Below are 27,550 nucleotides of genomic sequence, written 5' to 3' on the forward strand. Positions count from 1 at the left end.
GGCCCAGCACTACACTTTTCACTATGTATTATCAATCTCTAGCATGAGAACACCTATCTGCCGGTGGATAATAATTTTTATTTCTAATGCATTTTCAGTCGTTGTCAACACTAACGATATCTGACGTATTTGACTCCCAGTGAGACGCAGAACTATTTGCGAGATCACTGTAAGTTCAAGGATGTTATTCCGAGCTGCTGGTGGAGAAAAATTCGGTAGCTGACGTCTCTTTGTGTGTAGTCAACAACGATATGTTTGGGTTTCGATTCTCAGTCAGCACTGATCACTTCGTCATATTATTTCTAGTTCAAACATGCTCACATGTCGGTGCTGGTGTAACAAACTCATACTTAACGTGCCCTTTCTCTAGATTATAACAGCGATACGTGCCGGGTTGGAGTCCTGGGAAGAAAAAATTAATGTTTCGTCTCGTCATTTCATTCAATACATCTAGCTACTGCCGAGAAAATCCGATATGTCAAAGTTGATTGTGCTTCGACAACAATCCGATTAGGTTCTGGGTTCGAATCCCTGTCTAACACAAAGCTTTACCTCACTGTATTTCAAGTAAGTTACTTGTGAAGAAGCAATATTTAACATATCTCGTAGTTCTTTAACAGGGACAATAGATGCTGGGTAGGAATTCGCGTCCGTTAAAAATGTTACGTTATGTAATTTAAAGTTGATATTTGCTAATTGAACTGTCCAAAATTGAGGTATATCACTCTCTTTATGCCTACTCAGGAATGATTGTTAATTTCCGTCAGCCACGAAATCTTAGCCTGCATGATTGGTTCAAATGGCTTTGAGCACTATGGGACTCAACATCTGAGGTCATCAGTCCCCTAAAACCTAGAACTACATAAACTTAACTAACCTAAGGACATCACACACATCCATGCCCGAGGCAGGATTCGAACCTGCGACCGTAGCAGTCACGCAGTTCCGGATTGAAGTGCCTTGAACCGCAGGACAACCGCGGCCTAGCCTGCATGACCTGGGTTTGAATCCATATGCAGAACGAGGCGGTTCGTTGTGTCATTTGAAGGTCATACATATTCTCAACTAGCTGCTCGTAAATAACGTAAATTTTTATGACATTTTGTGTTAAATAACAAGTGTGGTATGTTACTTTGAAGAGTAAATCATGAATACGACGAACGTACTACGTGCATTACCTATCTGACATAATAATGAGAGTGCTAACATTTCAGGTATGTCATTTATTGCAATAAATGTGAGCTTACAAGCCTTAAGGACAGTCTTATCTGTGATGAAGTGTTCCCTGATGTTTGTAGTATCGTGGTATTACTTTACATCTTGAGTTATTGCGATACAGTGGTAATTTGTTGGAACCATTCTCAATAGTCAAACGACTGTACCCAGGAGTGATTAGAGGACCTGCTAGACAGCTGCGTTATGTAGGTAGCATGGGAATCAGGTGAAATGCAATTCAAGTCGTTCGGATACTACTGAGTACGACTGTACATAAAATCAGAAGTTAAATGTCTAATGTTTTCACCTATAGCGAAATGCTGGAACCTTAATTGACGATAGAATTCTTTTTGCCTGACTGGATTCGAACCCAGCATCTAGCACCGTCGTTTTCTAGCCAGGAACAGACGATAAATAGCTATTGTTGGTTCGCCAGTAGCTAGATGGGCGCATGTTTAGCTAGACATCAGGTGACGAAAAGTACTGTGCTGAATGGAATTCAAACCCCGCACACGTGGTCATGAAGAAACTTTAACTATCAAATTCTTTTCCAATAATAGCTAGGAATGGCATGTTTGTAATTTCAATGATGTGATGGAAAATACTCTGCTGGCTAGAAGTTCAATCCACAACATGTCATCGTTGGTGATCACAACGACCACAACGTCAAACCAAAATCCGTTTTCACCAGTAGGATGGAGAGGAATGTTTGAACTTGAAAAGATGTAAGGAAAGTTTGATCTTGTATATTGTGATAAAAAGCTCATCATGTGGCTGTGAGTTGAAACGAACACGTTACAGCTGACAATGCACCAAGAGACATTGGAAATGCTACTATTTTTCACCAGTAGTTCGGAGTGCACATGCTAGGGTTTGAAATGAAATAATGAATATTTTGTGCTGATCAGGATTCGAAACCAGATAGATGATTTTCGAGGACGCTTAGAAGAGTTAGCAATCTTCGGGAACATAGTGAAATCGAATTCTAATCCCAGTCCAGCACCACAATTTTCAGCGTCTCAGTTTCAAATAAAGCAAGAGCCTTGTGAATTTACATGACCATTGGTTCATTGAATGAAATACGTTTTCTAGTTTACGACGGCTTGCTGGTGACAGAGTCTCTGCCTTACGGGGTTTCTCCATCTGTCACTGCTCAAACGAATGCCACTCTGCTTCAGTCGGCAGCGAAGGGATGTTATCTTTACTGCGGATATTGAACTACGGAGCTTACTGGCGTTCTGCACTTGGCGTTACTCGGGGTGAAGGAGAGCTACATGTGTGTGTTAAAAATCTACGCCTGACGTGAGATGTGAACCTACACGTTTTACACATCAATAAAAGATTAATCCATCAGACCACAGAACCCCCTGCCAAGCACATAATTTTGAATTGCGGAGTATTCATTTAGATGTAGATGCAGATGTCAAGTGACACGTAACAGGAAGAAGGGCGGGATCTGGGAATGGATAGAAGTGCAGAAGTGCAAAATATAAGCGTGAAATGCTTGCAAAGTATTGCTTACTTAGATGTGTGCCACAGTTCGTTATATCTTAGGAGCGAGAGATAAGGAACGACTGTTCCCAGAACGAAGAATGGGTTATAGGGAGGTGGAGATCAAAGAATACGGTTTCATAGGTGGTGAGAGGAATGATAGAGAGTAAAGACAGCAGCAGTTAAAAGAGAAAATGTAGCGTCATTGGAAACCGCTAGATTTGTTTACAAAGTTTTGGGGGAGTGTAATAGAAGGGCACTTGCGGCGATAGTGTCAGAGAAAGATAGTGTGAGAGGGAATAGAAGAGATATTAACAACGAGTGAACATAAATGTTCAAATGTGTGTGAAATCTTATGGGACTTAACTGCTAAGGTCATCAGTCCCTAATCTTACACACTACTTAACCTAAATTATCCTAAGGACAAACATACACACCCGTGCCCGAGGGAGGTCTCGAACCTCCGCCGGGCCCAGCCTCACAGTCCATGACTGCAACGCATAAGACCGCTCGGCTAATACCGCGCGGCGAGTAAACATAATATGAAATCGTTGGCGTATTGCGAGGAGGACGGAGGATGTATTCATGGATGGAGGGGAAGAGAGAGACGTATTTGAAATAACAAAAACTACTGTGACAGAGTCCATCTACGCTGATTAGTTTGTAAGTATGTAGACAGGGTATAAATGAAATCAGAATAGAATACTTAACAAACTGTATATTCAAAAGAAACCCACTTGAATTAAAATGGCAACTCAGGGAAAAGCTAACCCATATTGTATCTTTTCTGTTGCATCGCGATCTTCCACGAACTCCCAATGAGGAAAAATGACGAAAAGGAAGACATAACAAAACATTTTAAGAACTCTAATATTTTATCCAGAATCCTTCATTATTTTGTGCTTCTATCACGTGTCTTGGCATAGAATGTATAAGCCGTCGGACGTAACAGCCTGAAGAAGCAACTTCCTCCCAGGCTTCTAGGACGCAGTCTCAAAGAGCGTCCGCAGTAGTTGGTTGGTTTCGTGGCCAGTGCCCTGTTAATGTTCTGGCGACCTCATCTCACATGTTTTCCGTGTTCATATCAGCCGCCCGTGGCGGCCAGTCCATGACGTTGACGCCAATCGTGGAGAGCCGCCGCTGAACAAATGCAGACTTGTGAATGGGAGAATGGTCCTCTTCCAATGTGACGTCCCCTTCTGCGTACACCATTCGCACTGACGGAAGCATCACAATTTCCAATATGTGGGCATACTGCGCGCTGTCTAGATATCCTTCTATCCTGTGAAGAATTCCCGGCCCTCTCGCAAAATTCCAACCCCAGCAGGTAACAGATAGCCGGCCACTTCTTCTCGTCGTGGTTACATATTCGCGTCGATGGCGAGTCCCTTGCGGCCTGTAAACGATTCGTCGACCGTCGTTATTGGTGGGAAACACCTTCTCTACAGTTACAATGACGTTTTCCCACGACGCCCTCAGATGGAGCTCCGCAAATGCTAGCCAGTATAAAACGTTGTCTTCGCCGAGCTCTTGTTTCAAGGCGGATCGGCGTGCATGCAGTCCAGCGTCCCTCAGCCTTCGGCGAATCGTGTCACTGGAGCCGGGGAAGCTGGTCTCCCGCCGCAACTGCTTCGCTTTCAGAAAGGTATTTCCTCTGCTCCTAGACACTAGGTCTCTGTCTTCCTGCTGTGAGCTCACTCTCTTCCCACCTGAGCCAGGAGCCCTGTTGGTGGTGCCCCTTTCAAGGCAGATCCTCCACCATCTCGTTGCAGTGGTATGTGGTACGCCATACCGTCTGCCAGCTTCTCTGATGGAACATCCTCCCTCCTCAATGAGAGCGACGACTCTACCTTGGCCAGCAGGAGTGGCCGAGAGGTTCTAGGCGCTCCAGTCTGGAACCGCGTGACCGCTACGGACGCAGGTTCTAATCCTGCCTCGGACATGGATGTGTGTGATGTCCTTAGGTTAAATGGCTCTGAGCTCTATGGGACTTAACTTCTGAGGTCATCAGAACCCCAGAACTTAGAACTACTTAAACCTAACCAACCTAAGGACATCACACACATCCATGCCCGAGGCAGGATTCGAACCTGCGACCGTAGCGATCACGCAGTTCCAGACTGTAGCGCCTAGAGCCGCTCGGCCACCCCGGCCGGCTGTCCTTAGGTTAGTTAGGTTTAAGTAGTTCTATGTTCTAGGGGACTGATGACCTCAGATGTTAAGTCCCATAGTGATTAGAACTAGTTGAACCGTTTTTTGACTTTACCTCGAATAGACCTCTCCCAGTGAGCCATTACGGCAGACAGCCTGATGTGTATTTCTGCTTGCCGCTCTTATACTGATTCCAGGAGCGGAGGTAAACATATTTACGTCAAACGGAGCGGCAGAGGCAGAGGCATGCGGCGCAGCCGTGCTGGCTCGTCCCGGGCTGTCGGCCCACCAACGCCACCGCCAGCTCGTTCACTTGCGTCTCGCCTCGGCCAGCCTGGCTGGCCCGCAGCTCGCGAGCCGCGGCTAGTACAGACCCGGGCCGCACGGCCACGATCACCCCTTGAAAGATCAAAAGTTACACCTAACTTACCCAAGTCTGTAGTACAAACTAACGGAGCTACAGCTATTATGCTATAAAATGTGCAGGCACACCCACAGTTGACGATTTATTCAAATATTTGACGAACAATACTTCCAAAGATACATTCATTTTTAACATAGGTACCACAAAATACACTCCTGGAAATGGAAAAAAGAACACATTGACACCGGTGTGTCAGACCCACCATACTTGCTCCGGACACTGCGAGAGGGCTGTACAAGCAATGATCACACGCACGGCACAGCGGACACACCAGGAACCGCGGTGTTGGCCGTCGAATGGCGCTAGCTGCGCAGCATTTGTGCACCGCCGCCGTCAGTGTCAGCCAGTTTGCCGTGGCATACGGAGCTCCATCGCAGTCTTTAACACTGGTAGCATGCCGCGACAGCGTGGACGTGAACCGTATGTGCAGTTGACGGACTTTGAGCGAGGGCGTATAGTGGGCATGCGGGGGGCCAGGTGGACGTACCGCCGAATTGCCCAACACGTGGGGCGTGAGGTCTCCACAGTACATCGATGTTGTCGCCAGTGCTCGGCGGAAGGTGCACGTGCCCGTCGACCTGGGACCAGACCGCAGGGACGCACGGATGCACGCCAAGACCGTAGGATCCTACTCAGTGCCGTAGGGGACCGCACCGCCACTTCCCAGCAAATTAGGGACACTGTTGCTCCTGGGGTATCGGCGAGGACTATTCGCAACCGTCTCCATGAAGCTGGGCTACGGTCCCGCACACCGTTAGGCCGTCTTCCGCTCACGCCCCAACATCGTGAAGCCCGCCTCCAGTGGTGTCGCGACAGGCGTGAATGGAGGGACGAATGGAGACGTGTCGTCTTCAGCGATGAGAGTCGCTTCTGCCTTGGTGCCAATGATGGTCGTATGCGTGTTTGGCGCCGTGCAGGTGAGCGCCACAATCAGGACTGCATACGACCGAGGCACACAGGGCCAACACCCGGCATCATGGTGTGGGGAGCGATCTCCTACACTGGCCGTACACCACTGGTGATCGTCGAGGGCACACTGAATAGTGCACGGTACATCCAAACCGTCGTCGAACCCATCGTTCTACCATTCCTAGACCGGCAAGGGAACTTGCTGTTCCAACAGGACAATGCACGTCCGCATGTATCCCGTGCCACCCAACGTGCTCTAGAAGGTGTAAGTCAACTACCCTGGCCAGCAAGATCTCCGGATCTGTCCCCCATTGAGCATGTTTGAGACTGGATGAAGCGTCGTCTCACGCGGTCTGCACGTCCAGCACGAACGCTGGTCCAACTGAGGCGCCAGGTGGAAATGGCATGGCAAGCCGTTCCACAGGACTACATCCAGCATCTCTACGATCGTCTCCATGGGAGAATAGCAGCCTGCATTGCTGCGAAAGGTGGATATACACTGTACTAGTGCCGACATTGTGCATGCTCTGTTGGCTGTGTCTATGTGGCTGTGGTTCTGTCAGTGTGATCATGTGATGTATCTGACCCCAGGAATGTGTCAATAAAGTTTCCCCTTCCTGGGACAATGAATTCACGGTGTTCTTATTTCAATTTCCAGGAGTGTATTTCACCTAGCTAGCAATAGCATGACGCAGGAAACTATACTTTCTCGAAAGCGCTGTGCGTTAGATGTAGCCTTAAGAAAACCTGTATTCAACCACGACGACTAAGCGGAATGTAAAAGTAAACAGGTTTGGTGGTAGCTCCTCCACATAATAGTATATACTTATTACATAATACTCGTTTTGTGCACTTATAACATGTACTCAGTGTCTCTGAAAAAATACATGCTGCACGACGGAAATTACTTTCTGCTGAGGCACTTCATTTACATATCAATGATACACGACTACTACAGAACATTGCTCTTTACGGCAGTCAATCCACTTGTAAATTAACATCATGATATCGAAGATATTTGGCAACACGTTACTAGGGATGAGTAAGGCCTTAAGGTTTGCAACTAAACATGCTACTCCTAGCTACTACTGAATATGAAGTTGATTATTAATGTGTCTTCATAACCATGTGTGCGGCGTTCGACTCACAGTCAGCATAGACATTTTCGTCATCTTATTTCTAGTTAAACGTGTGCACATCTCGCTGATGGTGGACCAACATTGGACATTTCTCGTCTGTTCCTGGTTAGACAACGACGGCGGTAGGCGCCGTGTTCGAATCCCGGTAAGGCAATACAACTTCAGTCGTCATTTAAGGTTCCAACCCCACTACTGGTGACTAACTGTGATATCTACATTCTGATTTTACGAACTTATTCAACAATCCGATTAGGTGCTGGGTTCGCATCCTTGTCCTCAGCATTACATGATGGCATTTCAATTTTAAACTTGTGCATCCTTTATTCCTTGACAATGCAACACTATACAACGTCTTTCGAGGTTAATTACCAAGAAGGTAATTGTCATGTTAGGGTTCCTGCTTTCGTACAAAATTTATCGTCATTTACGTTCAAGTTGAGAACTGATAACTGATACTGGTGCAAACGTCAATATATGACGTCTCTTTCTGCCTAGTGATCGAGTCTCGATAAGGCACAAAGCTTTGCTGGGTTAACAATGGCTTTACGTTCTGGGTTTGCATCCGGATCCAGAACAAAGACGTTGATCATGTCATTTAAAGTACAACTTCGTGTCCAAGTAAATGTTGATGAGTAATGTGAACAATGATATTACTCGTGATTCGCTGTTAATGTTGGGATTTCCGTAGAGTGGTTGCCGCCGTTAATCACGTTTTCTTTTTTACAAGATTTCGGGATTGCAGCCGGATCTCATCGACTTCTTTCCACGACATTTCGGCTGACAACCTTACAGCCATCTTCAGGCGAGTGTTTGACACTCAGTGTATCTTACAACGACTGTACTGTGGAGGGTTCCGACGACGTGCAACACAGATGTGCAATGTTGGTTGCATACATTCAGGTGCAGCCTTCACGTTGGAATTCAGGGGTGACCCACTGTTTTTGCTGTCGAGTGTACGTACCCTCAACGAATCGATCAACAAAAGAAATTTGTGATCCTGGAGTTACGTCTGTATTTGCAATCCCAAATCCTCCTTTGTCTTTCCATTTAACGCCTTTTATGAAAATATCGTCAAACACATTATGTTGAGCGCTATTTCGGTTTATTTGCAGTGTAAGGTAACAAAAGGCGCGCATAGGAGAGGGCCACGCGGCCCTCTGATAACCATTCTGTAGTATATCGTCTGCGCCATCCGCTGCTTGGAGAGTACGTTAATGGAAATGGCTTATGCATCGAATTACACGCGCCCAAAATGATTTTTTTCTAAACTCTTGGCCTTCTGGAACACCCAGTTCTGATTACTGATTTCTGGCCACGTCCTGCATGAAACATAAATATAGACGACATTGGTTACGATGAATAGGCGTCAGTCGCCTTGTAAGTATCGACGGCCAGACGATTCGTAGTCGTAAGTAATTGGATATGCTAAACTTCCTCGTGTATCAGACTATTGGTGAAAACCGTATCACAGGCCCTACAACTGAACAGAGTTTTTAACTTCACATACAGACAGAGAAACTTGGCGGGTGACTGTAATTCATCATACTTCAGCCAATTTGCATGAAACACTTATAACTTACATACACAAATCTTAGTCGTGAATGACTCTACTTATTAGTCAAAACCGTACCAAACTCCCGAAGGTAGTTCCTGAGATTAGGCTTCAAACAGAGTAATTGAAGGGAAGGGGATTTAATTTATAATATATTTAGGCACTTATAAATCCTGGTCAAGCTTTGGTGCTCTCTGGAGTGCAGTGGCTAATTACCTTAGTGCTCTTCCTACCAAATATTGCCTCATCAGTAAATGAGCAGCTCGTGGCTCTCATCATTCTCAAGAGATTTCATTCCAGACGCCAATTAAATACGAAACAAAGAGGTTGAAAATAGTTCTTCAGTTCTTTTATTATCACACACAGAACAATACATATACTACACACTCACCACTACCTTTATTATAAACTATATGAAAAACCTTATATGTGAATTATTCGGTCTACTAGTTGAAACCGTATTTAATCCCCACAACAGTCCCTGAGATCAGCCTTCATACAGAGATAGAAAATCACTTTAGGGTACTGAACTTAAATTTGTGATATGTATGTATACACTATGGCTGTACTAAATGGCTACAAACTGCAAGAAATGATCCCTGAGCGAATAAGGTGAAAGAAAGGTCAGATGGACATATCATCGGAAATGCACGGTGGATGTGCTAGGGGCTATTTATTAATTCATTACACCTTACAGTACAGTGCAGTGCATGACATGCTATGCTGTGATGAGTACATGACTAGACAAAGTTGTGGAAGGGCCTCCCCACTGGCTTCTTAACACGAGAGAACACGACGCAGCAGCGTCTGACGCAGCACGCAATGTGCCATCCTCCAATCGACTGACGTCACTTGAATACGTTGTTCCAGTGTCTGCACGTCAGAGAGAGGGTACATATACACGACGTCTTTCATGTGTCCTCACAGGCAGATATTTAAACGGTAGGGGTCCGGCGACCAGGCCGGTCATGTGAATGGACTAGCTCATACTATCCATCGTCTGGGATAGATGTTGTCGAGATGGAAGTCAACTGGGGCGCCATCATTACCCTTCGCGTCACGAAAGGTACTTCTTCCAACAGGAAAAACAGGGCTACACACAGCAATAGATGATAGAGATCGGCAAAGTCGTTCTTCTTTGGGAACTAGTTCTCTAGTGGTTATTCCAGTTTGATAACCGTTCGTTTTTACCCTTTCATCGGTCCTTTCTTGCCTTATTGTGCAAGGTATATGAACTCTGCACAGCTCGATTCTACATAGAATTAAGTCCGATTGATAGGAGAGGGCTCGTGGGTTGTTCAGTTTCTCAGAAAGCCTCTCATTAGTTGGGTGACGTGACGGGCCAGAGATCACAAGCCAAGCAGACAGCGATAGTACGGACTGTGGAACGTATTTACGACCCAGAGCAGGCCATACCAGTGCACATTAATTACGAGTGAAGGTGGTGGTAGTAGTAAGTATGTCTTCGTTTTCGCTTCGCATACAGGGCATTATATGTATTTGCATTTACACGATTAGTATTACTGACATGAAGTCATACGTTAAACCCACGTAAATAGCCTTCCTTTACAGTTTGTAGGAGTTTAAATTAAATACACGTCGAAGTGTCATACTAGCTGTGTGGGAGGAGAAGATTTATTTGGAAAAACTGAGACTTTCGACAAAGTAGCACAGAAACTCTGCACACCAAAAAATGTTTAGCATGACCTTGGTTCCGAGAGTTCCGGAACCTGTACAGAAAATTGTAATAGGAGTTAACATAAACATCATATCCGCCCTTCTTACTGCTCATGAAAACCACACATTGCATGTTGCACTACCATACAGTGGGACCTTCAGCGGTGGTGGTCAAGATTGCTGTTCGCACCGATACCTCTAATACCCAGTAGCCCCTCCTCTTGCACTCATGCGTGTCTGTATTCCTCGTGGCATACTATCCACAAGTTCATCAAGGCATTGTTGGTCCAGATTGTCCCACTCTTCAACGGCGATTCGGCGTAGATGTCTCTGAGTGTTTGGTGCGTCACGTCTTCCATAAAACGCCTTTTTCAATCTATCCCAGGCGTGTTAGATAGGGTTCATGTCTGGAGAACATGCTGGCCACTCTAGTCGAGCAATGACGTTACCCTGAAGGAAGTCATTAACTATATGTGCACGATTAGGGCGCGAATTGTCGTCCATGTAGACGAATGCCTCGCCAGTATGCTGCCGATATGGTTGCATTATCGATCGGTGGAACACATTCACGTATCGCACAGCCGTTATGGCTCCTTCCATGACCACCACCGGTGTACATCGGCCCAACATAATGCCTACCCAAAACAGCAGGGAACCTCTACCTTGGGGCACTCGCTGAACCGTGTGTCTAAGGCGTTCAGCCTGACCGGGTTGCTTCCAAACACATCTCCGACGATTGTCTGGTTGAAGGCATATGCGACACTCGTCGGTGAAGAGAACATGATGCTAATTCTGAACGGTCCATTCGGCATGTTGTTGGGCCCATCTGTATCGCGCTGCATGCTGTCGTTGTTGCAACGATGGACCACGCCATGGGCGCCGGGAGTGATGCAGCGCATCATTGAGCCTATTGCTCACAGTTTGAGTCGTGACACGACGTCCTGTGGCTGCACGGAAAGCATTATTCAACATGGTGGCGTTGCTGTCAGGGTTCCTCCGTGCCATAATCCGTAGTAACGGTCACCCACTGCAATACTAGCCCTTGGGTGGCCTGAAGAAGGCATGTCATCGACAGTTCAAAAAATGGAACTGAGCACTATGGGACTTAACTTCTCAGGTCATCAGTCCCCTAGACCTTAGAACTACTTAAACCTAACTAACCTAAGGATATCACACACATCCATGCCCGAGGCAGGATTCGAATCCGTGACCGTAGCGGTCGCTCGGTTCCTGACTGTAGCGCATGGAACCACTCGGTCACTCCGGCCGGCCATCGACAGTTCCTGTCCCTCTGTATCTCCTCCATGTCCGAACAACTTCTCTTTGGTTCAATCCGAGACGCCTGGACACTTCCCTTGTAGAGAGCCTATCCTGGCAGAAAGTAACAATGTGGACGCGATCGAACCGCGGTATTGACCGTCTAGGCATGATTGAACTAGAGACAACACGAACCGTGTTCCTCCTTCCCGGTGGAATGACTGGAACTGATCGGTTATCGGACCCACTCTGTTTAATAGGCGCTGCTCATGCATGATTGTTTACATCTTTGGGCTAGTTTAGTGACATCTCTGAACCGTCAAATGGGACTGTGTTTGTGTTACAATATCCACAGTCAGCGTCTGTCATCAGGAGTTGGGGGAAACGGGGTGACGCAAAATTTTTTTGATGTGTGTACATACTAATATTATCAGCATTGCCTCAGTAACTGTGGAAAAAAAGGAAATATTCCGAGCTAACATCCCAATGATGTTCGGGCTCACATGCGTTTCCCCTTCGTCGAAATGTCTTGGCTCAAACTCGTCTAGGGGTTGAACCGCACGCGTCGCATTACCTTTGGTTAAATTGTCCGGCTGATGGCAAGTTTGCGAATTTTTATGAACCGTTCAAAGTAAATATAACAGATAACGACAGTAATAATAATATCGGGGGCTAAATTAACGACCCATAAAAGATGTATGCCACGCAGTTGCGATTTGGTTAGAATAATGTCTGTTCAGAAAGCAAACTAATAGCGAAAGTGTTACACTCGAGCCCAAATCCATTCGACATAGTTCGATCATTCACAATCTGATCTCGAAACACAAGTCCAAAACTCCACCTCGATATTTGTGTTCATACTAGGCGCGGCTGCCCACTGCTCAGAGACTAAGTCCAGCGATATCACACAACGTGAAATTTTCTGAGTCGTTTGAATTCCTAGCCACGTAAAGACCGACCGTTCGCTTTCGCGTCTCAATCTGAACTGTCCGCCTTCGCATCTGCTTCAGCAGTGCATCCAATAGTATCTAGACCAAAACTGTCCCTCTGTCCGTCTCCGGCCACGTCTCCTGCGTGCCGAACATCGTCGCTCAACTGAGTAGGGCAGTTACCTTTGCTGAAGCCGTCCATCTGATTGGCTACAGCTTATTCTACATTATTTTACACTTTAACATATTTAAATAATCAAAGCTTGACCACTTTCACCTTCTAAATAAAGTAACAATAATATCCATTACATAATAAACTTTAAATTCTTTTACATGAAACCAACACAATTTCCTTCTTAACTCTGAATGTCACGGCTAGCAGCCTTGCACCAATGCGCTTTCTGAAAAGTAAATAAAGAACAATAGTAACAATCATGGACTAAACAACAAATATTCTATTACCTAATGGTTCAATAAGGTGTCATGCTGTCATCGTTAATGTGTCTTGTGTGGACGAAATGATGATGTGATGCGTAACTGTAGGTACTGATAATTTGAAGATGCCATAGCTTTTAAACAAATCAAGTTACAGAGTTGATATTTACAACATTTGTGGTTTTAATGATGCCCCTCTATATGAAATGCCGATTGTTAAGATCGACTAAAGGGTTCAGATTTTAGCATTCATGTTTTTGTTACAAAACTTGTGAATTTCACTTTAACATTAAATCCTAAACTATTATAGACATGATGAATATTGAAGTTTTCTTGGGATCACCATGAAAATTTATGAAGGATGGTAGATTTAAATTACTGTGGCTTCATTCCCATAATTACTACAGAATTAACTTTTTTCATAAATTTTTCCCTTTATGGCCGACCTTAGGTCCACCATATTTAACGTCCGCAGCTCGTGGTCGTGCGGTAGCGTTCTCGCTTCCCGCGCCCGGGTTCCCGGGTTCGATTCCCGGCGGGGTCAGGGATTTTCTCTGCCTCGTGATGACTGGGTGTTGTGTGATGTCCTTAGGTTAGTTAGGTTTAAGTAGTTCTAAGTTCTACGGGACTGATGACCATAGCTGTTAAGTCCCATAGTGCTCAGAGCCATTTGAACCATTTTGAACCACCATATTTAAGACTGCTACATCTCCCTGGCCACAAACAGCTTCTACGGGATTTCCCTATGACATAGGTTATCTTCTCTCTCATTCGCACACTACAGTGCTTATTCCTCATTCAGCACAATAGACGCCTTTGAATTTCCCCGTGTCGTGGCGAATCTCTGCTCTTTGTGGCACACAGCCCTGGACGACAAGGTTTGTTTCTTAGTTCCAGATGGCTGACTCTTTCGGCCATATCATTAAATTAGAGCGGAATGTTCGTTAACTCACACACCTGACTTCTTAACATGTTGGCGTGTCATATATGTTACGAAGTAACATCCAAATTTACAAGAGATGAATTCATATTACAATAACAAATGGCTCAAATTGCTCTGAGCACTATGAGACTTAACATCTGTGGTCATTAGTCCCCTAGACCTAGAACTACTTAAAACTAAGTACATCACAAATATCCATGACCGAGACAGGATTCGAACCTGCGACCATAGCAGCAGCGCGGTTCCCGACTTAAGAGCCTAGAATCCCTCGGCCACAGCGGCCAGCTTTACAATAACATAATAACGTAAATACCCTAAGCGCCACATCAATAGTGTAATTATTTGTAGTGGTGTTGATGCAGCATACTTTAAATTTAAAAAAAGTTGTATCTAACATAAATTATGAGCTGCGGCATATTAATTAAAAGCCAAATAAAACTAGACATTTATCTAACTCTACTGTCTACCGACATCACGCAGAAATATCAGCGCCACTGCGCTCACTTTTACAGAACCTTTTCGTCGCAATGAAGTCTCCATCGGCGCTCCACAAATTCGGAGCCCAGGAGCCTGCCGAAATTCTGTATGGCTCTGCACCCCATCGCCAAGGTTTTTCGGGAACAAATCAGTTGAAATTCGAATCGAGTGTAGATACCAGAAAACAAACACTTTCCTAAACCAACCAGGATTTGCACTGAACTCTTCCCCCTGTGAAATCGACACAAACAGATCTAAACTACACAGTAAACAATTGATTTACAGCAAGATGCTTCATCAATGATTATGACACATCATTCAAGTCCCACTTGACACATGCATCTTGTGACAGATTCCGAATCGACCTCATCGGCAAATTAATATTTTCGTTTAATTTAAGTAACTCCATCAGACTCAAAACTAACAACCACTATGATCAAATATCATCCCTCGTTTCATTCCATGCAGTGAAGCGGCGTACAGAAATCGATTCTCCATACAACAATAAATTATTCCCCCAAAACATTCTCAGATCAGTAGACAAACATACATCTGTCTTCCTATGTAAGCACTATTAATTTACATTTTCGAAATTTCTCCGATCTGCATGCACCCAAATTGGTGTGACCCTAACTTCTAATTTGGAAATTACAACTAACACAAAACCATCCAAAAACTTAAGTCTAACACATACATACATACTGTATAAATAAATCCCTTATATACCCCCACAAACCTAATTTATACGCAGTTGTGCACTGATTTCTGATTTGATACTTTTCGCCAAATAATTGGGTTTTCTGACCTCCATGCACCCAAATGTGTATGTAAACTATCTCTTTATAATTGCACAGACCTTGCGCTAAAAAAGATCATTATGTGACGATACAAAAAATAAGCTATAATAAATCCTGAAATAAAACATTGCAAATTATCCCTCCAAATAATCTTATTATCCAAACAGCGATACACTTATGTATTAACCTACATTCCCCTGCCTTATTGGCTTACTTAAACCGTCAACTGCCGTTTTAATTTTTACACTATTTACAGGTAGTACTACTAATTTCTTATTCTTTACCCTACGTACAAAACCTTCTGACACTGTCAACACATTACTTCCATAATTGAGCAGCGCGTCTACTTTCTCGTCATTTACTTTAATTTCAATGATGGGCTGTACATTAATCATTTCTTTTTACTCTAAACACTGTTCCCTCAATAAATAATTCTCTGTATCTTTCGTTTTTCTTCCATCTCTAGAGTACACACATCCTGTTCGATCCACCCCTCTATTTCGTACTCGTCCCAAAATAATTCATTAAATGCTTCCTTCACCCCAAATTCATCTTTTCTCCCTTCTACTTATCTCGAGTCTCCAAATGAGGCAATAACGATAGTAATGTTCTACCGTACCATCGCCAATCAGTTACAGTAAAATCATGTTCCACCTTAAGATACCATTCTGTCCAAATATCACTTTCTATATTATAATCAAACTCACCGTATTCTCCCTTAAAATTATCGACATTAAGAGTTACAACATCATTATCATGAAATAAAGCATTACTTTTTACTTCCACATCATTATAAAAACCTTCACCAACAGCACTTTCAACAGCCGCTGATATATTATAGAATTCGCTGCATGAAACCTCATTTACCTCCATCGACAAATCACCAATATAAGAACCTTACATAATTTAACCATCCTCTGCCGTTACATCAAATAAATTATAGCTACAGCGCAGTGTTATTTCAGAATCAACAGTACCATTAAATTCTGCCTGTGTTTTGCTTTCAATCTTATTCCTCTCCTACACACCCCTACCCCACATTAATTTCAGATCGCACATAAAATTCAGATCCACATTCATTCTCAAACAAACATTCTAGAGCCACTGGTCAATCCAGAATTTCGAGTTCACCTCCATTAGTGGAAAGATATGCATAGATTTCTTCCTCTGAAGTATCAATACCTGCAGCTTCAACTTTCGTAACTTCAGCACATAAAACATCATTAGTACTTTCCTTCAAAAATATTTCACCAATATCCACCGATACACCCACAAATTCATCAACAGCTGACGAAAATAAAGCTACGCCGCCCTTATTAACCTCCTCAACAACTTTCGCTGTCACAGTATCACCTGAGACATCATCACCATCATCACTATAATCATTACCGCTGGTTAGTACCTCTTTAGAATTTTCTATACCATCTAACTCCACCAAATTCAGCCCCACTTCAGCCTCCTTTTGTCACATGGAATCCTTCATTATATTAACATTCACACACTATTTCGTCTCACATTCATAAAACAAACCATTTAGCCCTAAATTGTCGTCATCGCCTTTATCGTTTTCTTTCATTATCTTAGGATTACGCCTTTTATGTACGATCTGATTTGAAAATTTACCTATTTGATTCTCACCTCCTACAAATTTGATTTCAAAATTCTAACGCCATTCTGCCGATTTTTTAGCACCTACCATATTTTCGTTTACTCGCGTCCTATTCATCGCCCGTTTATTTTGCCATTTCCGGACCTGAGATGCGGCTTAACTTAGTTTTCCGATGTCCCATTACGCTGGTTCATTTCGCCAGGTGCCGGTGCCTAAAGTCTACGTTCTTTGGGTCAGTCCCTGTCACGAAAGTATCCGTTCCCATTACCCCTTTGAAATTTATCATTGGATGTGTTCCTGTTACCGTTTCACTTATCAAAGCTGCTGTTTGCTTTCCGTTGATAGCTTGCAGGATGTCTTTCATAGTAATTACTCGGACTGTAGTTAAGATTTCCATTCTGGAAACTATATGTCTCCTTACTTGGCGGTTTAAATTTCAATGCCCGTTCCATTTTTTCCACAAAGTCCAAAAATTCGTCTATTGAGTTACTAGGACTGTGCACTTGATCCCACTGCAAATTTTCCTGTAACAGCCTTTTCAACGTCGTAATTTTAGTAAGCATTCCCAATAGACGTTTATATGCATTAATCTCGCAAGTTCACCTTTACAAAATTCTCGCATCGACCCATTCCCGTATTTAAATGTTGGCCCGTACAGAAACTCATTCTCGAATCGCGTTTGCTTCGCTTCACTCCAGAATTTGTTCAGGAAACCGCTTTCAAATATTTCGTAGGCAGTGAACGTATCACTGTCTGTATTTGCCCACGATTGCGGCCCACCTTCGAAATGTCTTTTCACGAATTTTATCTTCGAGTCGTCGGACATTTCCGTTATAAAACCATCCCTACATGCTACTAGAAAATTTACTGGGTGATATTTCCCGTCGTCTCCAAAACACTTGATCGATCCCGAGTTCATCCACGGAACACTGATCACTGTAGAGGTTTGATGTACAGATAGAGAATTCAGTTCGCTTTTTATTTCATTTATTTACTTTGTAACTTCACTATTTTCAATTTTAATGCCAGATTCTACTTGTTCCTTTATTTTATCTACTTCTTTCTCCCCTTTACCTATTGGGATGGATAAGTTACTAATAAACTCTGTAGTCTCAGCTATTTAGCATCTTGCCTACACATAGAATATCTTAGGTTGCCTCCTAGATCTGCCAGCAACTTCTCCACCTTATCACTGAAATTTTTTCCGCTTGATCTACCTGGCAATCAAGTATCCCAACTTCATCAGAAATTTTACCCATTTCATCCTGAACGGTTTTTAATTTTCCGTCTATCAATTCCTCGATTACACTAGCCATTTTACCTACTTCGTGTTTCACAACCAAAGCTATTTCGGATATAACCGAATCAATTTTTAATCTGCGGCACCCATATCGGTTTTAACGGAATCAATTATTAAATTTACGTCTCCCATAGCAGTTTAAACCGAATCAATTTTTTTTATTTTACGTCACCCATATTGGTTCTAACACAATAAAGTTCGGATCCCGTATTGGTTTTAACAGAACTAATTTTGGATCCCAATCCATTTATCATTTGCATTAATTGCGGTATCAACTCCCCCCCCCCCCCCCCAAATTTATCTCCCTTGCCTGATTGCGGAATATTTGCTCTACTAAATACACCGCCGATCACGCTCTCCCGCCCCGACTTCGGGCTAAGCGGATCGCTAGTAGTTTCAGACCCACACAAACAGGCCGACTGCTTAATATTAGCGACGTCTACTATTGACAATTGAACTACAGAATCATACACAATCCTGCTATCAGCGCAGGTACTTAGCTTTGTCATGCTGGATCCTTTTGCCATGGTATTGCTGCCGATGTTGCAGTTGAAGCTGACGCTGAAGACCTCGTAGTCTCTGCTCTGGTACTGCAACCGCCGCTGCAAGTTGAATCGCCATTGAAGATGCCGCTGCTGGCTGGAACCACGTGCTTTCGATGTCACCTCTTCTTCTGCATTACTATTTTATCACTCCCAACCACTGCTAAAACTCGTTGCTCACAAATGTTGCAAAATTCGTAGCTCAGAGACCTCACACAAACTGTCTAAACCGGCACAGACTTGGTACCTAGGTCACAGAATGTCTTTAACGGTGAGAATTACAATTTGTAATTTCACAGATATTAAAGAAACCTAATTTTCAGTCCTGAACCGATATCACATTTAACATTTGCGTGGTGTCCTATCGAAGTTCAGATAATACTCTTGAAACACTTTGCTTAATTCAAATCCAGTTCTAAAACTTTCCGGAGTTCATATTCCGCAACCAACACTTCCAAAATTCCTATCCCGGACGAGCCCCCAGTTGCGATCTAACATCCCAAAGAAGTTCATGCTCACATGCATTTCCTCTTCGTGGAAATGTCTTGGCTCAAACTCGTCTAGGGGTTGAACCGCACGTGTCGCATTACACGCCGTAATGTAGGTACTTCTCAATTCCAAAAGGCTGACTCTTTCGGCCACATACTTAAAATGATAACAAAATGCTCGTGAACTCAGAATATGCTGGGAGATCGCCAGAATTTCATAAGTGAAAAAAAGTAAAACTTTTTGTTCAAAAACGTAGCGAAATTGCACATATCACTGCTTTGAAGTCTTTGCAGTAGACAAAGATAAACAATTTTTGATAATTCAGAAGCTAAAAGAGGGACCAAACTTCAAATCATGGACACCAGATATTTGAGAAAGAAATCTTCTGAGCGAGCACAGACAGTCATTAGCAGACACGAGTGAAACGAATATGAAATTCAGAATTTCAATAAATAACACATTACTGTAATTAAAATATATATTTTACACAAATAAGTATTTTAGACGTAAATAAAAATCCATTACTCATTGAATGGTGATAATTTTAAACATATTTCGGTTGTTTAACGTACGATGGAAATGGGAAGCAAAACGTTGTCCATGAAACTCACGCTCAATAACTATTTATTTAAATCACCAGTTTCTGTCACAACAACATAAAATACGACCACTGTTAGAGGTCTGCGTGTTTTGGTTGAAAACGTTCCCGAAAAAAATCTGATGTATTTTTCTTGCAGCATATGTAAGAGAGGTTTAAATTATTAATTTTTAATTAACTGTGAACTCTGTCCTCCGAGCATCATCTCTGTATTAAATTGTTAGTTTATTAGTTAACTGTGAACTCTTAGCTGTGACAGTTACCTCTTGAAGTATCTTTCTGTGCATGATGGGGATCCATCGTGCAAGGTGAATGGTGAAAGCCATTTATGTACTGAAAAACTAGATGACTAGAAAACAATGTCTCTTCCCCAGTATGAGTGCCTGTGAGAGATTTTTGATGCAGCCCACACGACGTAACGGTCATGTATTTCCTTCTTCATGACAATTCTCGGCCACACACTGGAGGGCAATAAGGACGATCTTGCAGCGTTTTCAGTGGGAAGGGTTTCAACAGCATACAGCTAGGACATAGATTCCTCTGATTTTCATCTCTGTCGCATAGGTGGCAGGTTCCTTAAGACAGACTCATCAGTGTGGCATGAAAACAAAGATGTCGTCAACGCCATACATCTATTTAACAAACTAAATGTTGTGAATTATCCATTTGAGACAGGAACACTGTAACACATAACTGGCACAAAAATAGGGAAGAGAACCTAGAAATACTTCAAGTAGGGTCTGAGTATAAGATTCCGGAGCAGGAAACAGATATTCCCTTATCATATTTGCCTCACGTGCTTAGAAAATAGTTAGTTTGTAGGTTGTATTATTCAAGTTAATGCAACAACACGGTAATAATACCTAAGTTGAAAGTAATAAAGTTTCTGCTGCTTCTGGACACTATTTACAGAGATCAAATGTAAATATGACTTAATGACATTCTACGATTTTTTACGAGAGGTCCACTTCCCCCTTATCTACTGAGCCAAAATACCGCATAACTAATTATTATGTGCAAAGAAAACAAACTAGGAGGTAACACAAAGAAAAATGTCAGAAAATAAGAGCTTCCCTATGCGCCAAGTTTTATTTTTTGGAGGAATACAAAATGAAGTCTTACGAAAACTTTCCTACATTAAAATACAAAAAGAAATGATTTCAGGTTATCTTAAAAACCAGTCAATAAATCGAGCGACCGAAGCCTAAAAGAATCTACGAATTAAAAAAGACAACTTGCCTTGTGGTAAGTACGTGCTCTAAATCTAATCAAATCAACGAGGAGATAAGCAGATTTCTTTTGTTGCCTGAAGAATTGTCTGTTTTACATACGACTTAACTTTTATGTACTCTACATAGTTATACAGAGTTATAAATTACCGTTCGCGGACATTGAACAGAATACGCAAAGAACCACAAACAAGTCAAGGTTTCTAGAAAAGTCTTAAACTCAACAAGAAGAGTCTCTGGCAATCCATAGGGGAAAGTGGAACAGCAGCTGGACCTGAAGTGCTTGAACAATGATAATTAAAACCAACATCTGTATTGGAATTCAACGTCGTTTATTCAACACACGCTACCAGCTTCGACGTCAAATGTCGTCATCCTCAGGCCCCAACCGTAACCTGCCATCCACAACCGCTATAACAAGGATCAAAAGAGTCTGATCATATTGCGCTGGTGGCTGCAACGTATGCAATCCAGTTGAACTTGGCCCCGCTGCCCACAACTTTGATCGTTGCACATGCTGGCGTACATGGTTAATAACTGTTTCCATTTGAAGACGGCGTTGGTCTTTGTCATTGTGGTTGCGAATGGCAGGTTACGCTTGGGGTCTGAAGATGACGCTTTTTGGCGTCGCGACTGGTAGCATGTGTTGAATAAACGACGTTGAATTCCAATACAGATGTTGGTTTTAATTATCATTATTCAAGAAGTAGAGTAGGTGGATGCTGTGAACAAAACCAACGACAGTCTCGATACTATACTAGGAGTAGTGAAACTACAATGAGCAACAACTGGCTACCAAAACCAGAACTATTGCCTTTGTAGCGTGGTAGCTTTTGGCAAAACTGTCACGCACCATAATGAAACTTCAGTTAAGTAACTAGCCCAACCAGCCTAGAAACGAAAGTACAAGTACGTATAATTAAAATTAATGTCAGTGATTGCCACATAGCCGGCCGTGTGGCCGTGCGGTTCTAAGCGCGTCAGTTTGGAACCGCATGACCGCTACGGTCGCAGGTTCGAATCCTGCCTCGGGCATGGATGTGTGTGATGTCCTTAGGTTAGTTAGGTTTAAGTAGTTCTAAGTTCTAGGGGACTGATGACCTCAGTAGTTAAGTCCCATAGTGCTCAGAGCCATTTGAACCATTTGATTGCCACATACTACTACTAGAATTCCATACCAAATTCTTCTTCTGGAGGTCTGTTTAAATGTAGCTGGGAGCCTGATTGACCACAGGGAGCTCCAATGTCAGGCACGTAATGGGGCCCCTTAGGGTTATGGCGGCTAAGGAGGGGAAGAAATCCAGTGTGCACTCCGTGTGCAATCCGGGTGGAGTCATTCCTGATGTCGAAAGGGTCCTTCCGGATGCCAAGCAGAGCACAGGGTGCAGCCAGCTGCAGGTGGTGACACATGTCGGCACTAATGACGTGTGTCGCTTCGGTTCTGAGGAAATTCTCTCTGGATTCCAGCAGTTATATGATTTGGTGAAGGCTGCCGGTCTTGTTTACGAGATGAAGGCAGAGCTGACCATATGCAGCATCGTTGACAGAACCGACTGCGGACCTTTGGTGCAGAGCCGGATGGAGGGTCTGAATCAGAGGCTCAGACGTTTTTGCGACCCGTGTTTCGGGTTCCGCTAAATAGGTCAGGAGTTTACAACACTCAGCTGGCGGCTACACGGATAGCGGAGGCTGTGTGGCGTGGACTGGGCAGTTTTTTAGGTTAGAAGGCCTCGGGAAAGTACGGGGTGGGCTGCAATCTCAAAGGGTGCATGGCAAATACAGGACGTGCTAGGACCAAGGAACAGTCGGAATTGTAGTTGTAAATTGTTGTAGTTGTGCTGGGAAAGTCCCTGAGCTTCAAGCGTTAATAGAAAGCACAGAATCTGAAATCGTTATAGGTACAGAAAGCTGGCTAAAGCCTGAAATAGTCCTGCAGAAATTTTTACGAAGTCTCAGACGGTGTTCAGGAAAGACAGATTAGGCAGAAATGGTGGTGGAGTGATTGTGTCTGTCAGTAGTGGTTTATCTTGTAGTGAAGTCGAAGCAGATACTCCGTGGGAATTGGTATGGGTGGAGGTTATACTTAAGAGCCGAACTAAGTTAATAACCGATCCCCAGACTCCGATGATATAGTTGCTGAACAGTTCAGAGAAAATTTGTGTCTCGTAACATATAAATACCCCACTCATACAGCTATAGTTCGTGAGGACTTCAACCTTCCCTCTATATGTTGGCAAAAATACTTGTTCAAAACCGGTGGTAGGCAGAAAACATCTTCCGAGATTGTCCTAAAATCTTTCTCCGAAAATTATTTCGAGCAGTTAGTCCACGAACCCGCGCGAATTGTAAATGGTTGCGAAAACACACTTGACCTATTAGCCACAAACAATACAGAGCTAATACAGAGCATCATGACTGATACAGGGATTAGTGATCACAAGGTCGTTGTAGCTAGGCTCAATACCGTTTCTTCCAAATCCACCAGAAACAAACGCAAAATAATTCTATTTAAAAAAGAGGATAAAGTGTCACTAGAAGCCTTCCTAAGAGACAATCTCCATTCCTTCCGAACTGACTATGCAAATGCAGACGAGATGTGGCTTAAATTCAAAGATATAGTAGCAACAGCAATTGAGAGATTCATACCTCATAAACTGGTAAGAGATGGAACTGATCCCACATAGTACGCAAAAGAGGTCCGAACGCTGTTGCAGAGGCAACGGAAAAAGCATGCGAAGTTCAGAAGAACGCGAAATCCCGAAGATTGGCTAAAATTTACAGACGCGCGAAATTTGGCACGGACTTCAATGCGAGATGCCTATAATTGGTTCCACAACGAAACATTGTCTCCAAATTTGGTAGAAAATCTGAAGAAATTCTGGTCATATGTAAAGTACACAAGCTGCAAGACGCAGTCAATACCTTCGCTGCGCAGTGCCGATGGTACTGTTACCGACGGCTGTGCCGCTAAAGCGGAGTTATTGAACGCAGTTTTCCGAAATTCCTTCACCAGGGAAGACGAATGGAATATTCCAGAATTTTAAACACGAACAGCTGCTAGCATGAGTTTCTTAGAAGTAGATACCTTATGGGTTGCGAAGCAACTCAAATCGCTTGATACGGGCAAGTCTACAGGTCCTGATTGTATACCGATTAGGTTCCTTTTAGATTATGCTGATACAATAGCTCCCTACTTAGCAATCATATACAACCACTCGCTCACCGATAGATCTGTACCTACAGATTGGAAAATTGGGCAAGTTGCACCAATGTTTAAGAAGGGTAGTAGGAGTAATCCATCAAACTACAGACCTATATCATTGACGTCGGTTTGCAGTAGGGGTTTGGAGCATATACTGTATTCAAACATTATGAATCACCTCGAAGGGAACCATCTATTGATACGTAATCAGCATGGTTTCAGAAAACATCGTTCTTGTGTAACGCAGCTAGCTCTTTATTCGCACGAGGTAATGGCCGCTATTGACAGGGGATCTCAAGTTGATTCCGTATTTCTAGATTTCCGGAAAGCTTTTGACACCGTTCCTCACAAGCGACTTCTAATCAAGCTACGGGCCTATGGGATATCAACTCAGTTGTGCGAGTGGATTCGTGATTTCCTGTCAGGAAGGTCGCAGTTCGTAGTAATAGACGGCAAATCATCGAGTAAAACTGTAGTGATATCAGGTGTTCCCCAGGGAAGCATCCTGGGACCTCTGCTGTTCCTGGTCCATATAAGTGACCTGGGTGACAATCTGAGCAGTTCTCTTAGGCTGTTCGCAGATGATGCTGTAATTTACCGTCTATTAAGGTCATCCGAAGACAAGTATCAGTTGCAAAGCGATTTAGAAAAGATTGCCGTATGGTGTGACAGGTGGCAGTTGACGCTAAATAACTAAAAGTGTGAGGTGATCCACATGAGTTCCAAAAGAAATCCGTTGGAATTCGATTACTCGATAAATAGTACAATTCTCAAGGCTGTCAATTCAACTAAGTACCTGGGTGTAAAAATTACGTAAAACGTCAGTTGGAAAGACCACATAGATAATATTGTGGGGAAGGCGAGCCAAAGGTTGCGTTTCATTGGCAGGACACTTAGAAGATACAACAAGTCCACTAAAGAGGCAGCTTACACTACACTCGTTCGTCCTCTGTTGTAATATTGCTGCGCGTTGTGGGATTTTTACCAGGTGGGATTGACGGAGGACATTGAAAGGGTGCAAAAAGGGGCAGCTCGTTTTGTATTATCACGTAATAGGGGAGAGAGTGTGGCAGATATGATACGCGAGTTGGTATGGAAGTCATTAAAGCAAAGACGTTTTTCGTAGCGGCGAGATCTATTTACGAAATTTCAGTCACCAACTTTCTCGTCCGAATGCGAAAATATTTTGTTGAGCCCAAACTACATAGGTAGGAATGATCATCAAAATAAAATAAGAGAGATCAGAGCTCGAACAGAAAGGTTTAGGTGTTCGTTTTTCCCGCGCGCTGTTCGGGAGTGGAATGGTAGGGAGATAGTATGATTGTGGTTCGATGAACCCTCTGCCAAGCACTTAAATGTGAATTGCAGAGTAATCATGTAGATGTAGATGTAGAGGTTGGACAGAGGCCACCCGCACAGTGGACATTACCAGCGTCCAGCCATAAGGTGAAACACAGGTATTATCAAAATACAAGAGGCCCCAGGAGGATGAGAACTGCAGGCAGGAAGTCTGAACAGTACATGCGTGCGGATTAAATTCCGCGGAGGTGGCACTGTCTATGTCGCGTCCTGAACTATAGAAAGTCATTTAATCACATTTTTAACGTGAACAGTCGGCGGGCTCCGAAGGAACACACCGTGAGCAGACAATGAAAGAACACAGATTTGGTGCACCCTGCTCTCACCAAGAAGTCAGAATTCTGAGAAGCGCTCCATCGAAATCAGTATAATGGTAGAAAGCTTTAATGTGGAATTAGATAGAAGGCCATCTAGTGCTTTAATGTTTAAGAATACGGACCCGCAGCCGTTAGGTTGGTGCGAAATTAATGACCTTGTTGCTGAAACTGTTAAAAGATAACAAGAGCTGATGCCATTGGATAATATAGATAAAATCTACAGTGGGACAGGACTTGCTGCGGTTTGTGTGTACCGGAGACATGCTTGGCTGAAAACGCAAGATGGGATAGATCGTGCAGGTAACGGATTGCTTGTTCCCATCTCAACAATAAAACCTCATACGACTGGTTGATTACGTTTAAACTGATATTGTTACAGTGTTATAACAGACCATATTTGACTGGACTAGGAAGAATCAATGTAATTTGTGCTCAGAATCATGCATCTCGGTGGAAGAACTTGCGGAAATTTGCTTCATCAGAGACTTGTCAGCCGAGAGAGAGACTTCGATTCCCGACTCTGAGGCATCCTAGATGACTTTTAGAACTTTCAACCGCGATCGCTGCCACTCACAGGCACCAGTAACGATAACTATAGTGAGCCACTGCATCGCTTGCAAACCAAACGATAGTATGCCCGCCGAGTTGTGAGTTTGATGTTAGGGATTTACATTCTAAATCAAGTATAGCCATTTGTTATCTTGAACTCAAAAAAATGGTTCAAATGGCTCTGAGCACTATGGGACTCAACTGCTGAGGTCATTAGTCCCCTAGAACTTAGAACTAGTTAAACCTAACTAACCTCAGGACATCACAAACATCCATGCCCGAGGCAGGATTCGAACCTGCGACCGTAGCGGTCTTGCGGTTCCAGACTGCAGCGCCTTTAACCGCACGGCCACTTCGGCCGGTTATCTTGAACTCAACACGTGGGCAATAGAGATAACAGTGCATATATGATGTTTTGTGTAGGTTTTTCTTTCGTTTGTGATTGACGTTCGGCAATCACTGTGCAACATCCACGACTTTCATTATTGCCCCCAGTGAGGGTTTGACTTAAACGTATTCACCCCCACTTCATTATCTGACCTTTTTCAAGGTGTTGCTACATGAATCCTTTTGTAAACGTGTATTAATACTCAATGAACATGGTTATTTGATTCTCTCGTGTACCTGCGTTTGCTCTGAAGTCCACTGTAGACAGTAATAAAAAGGCTATTATAATAACCTTCCACTTATTTATTAATTACATGAAACTCACTACATTATAATTATCTTACATACCACAAACATGTTTCATGCTTTCTAGGGCAATCCATGTTTAACAAATTAAATTCATTAAGTTATCCACTGTGTGACATCTGTAATTAAATTCACGTGGTTCAGTTGGTGTTGTCGTTGTAGTGGTCTTCAGTCCAAAGGCTGGTTTGAAGCAGCTCTCCATGCTACTCTATCTTCTGTAAGCCTTTTCGCCAACTACTCCAAACTACATACTTCTGAATCTGCTTA

Source organism: Schistocerca americana, chromosome X (assembly GCF_021461395.2).
Source record: "Schistocerca americana isolate TAMUIC-IGC-003095 chromosome X, iqSchAmer2.1, whole genome shotgun sequence".
Classification (NCBI taxonomy): Eukaryota; Metazoa; Arthropoda; class Insecta; order Orthoptera; family Acrididae; genus Schistocerca; species Schistocerca americana.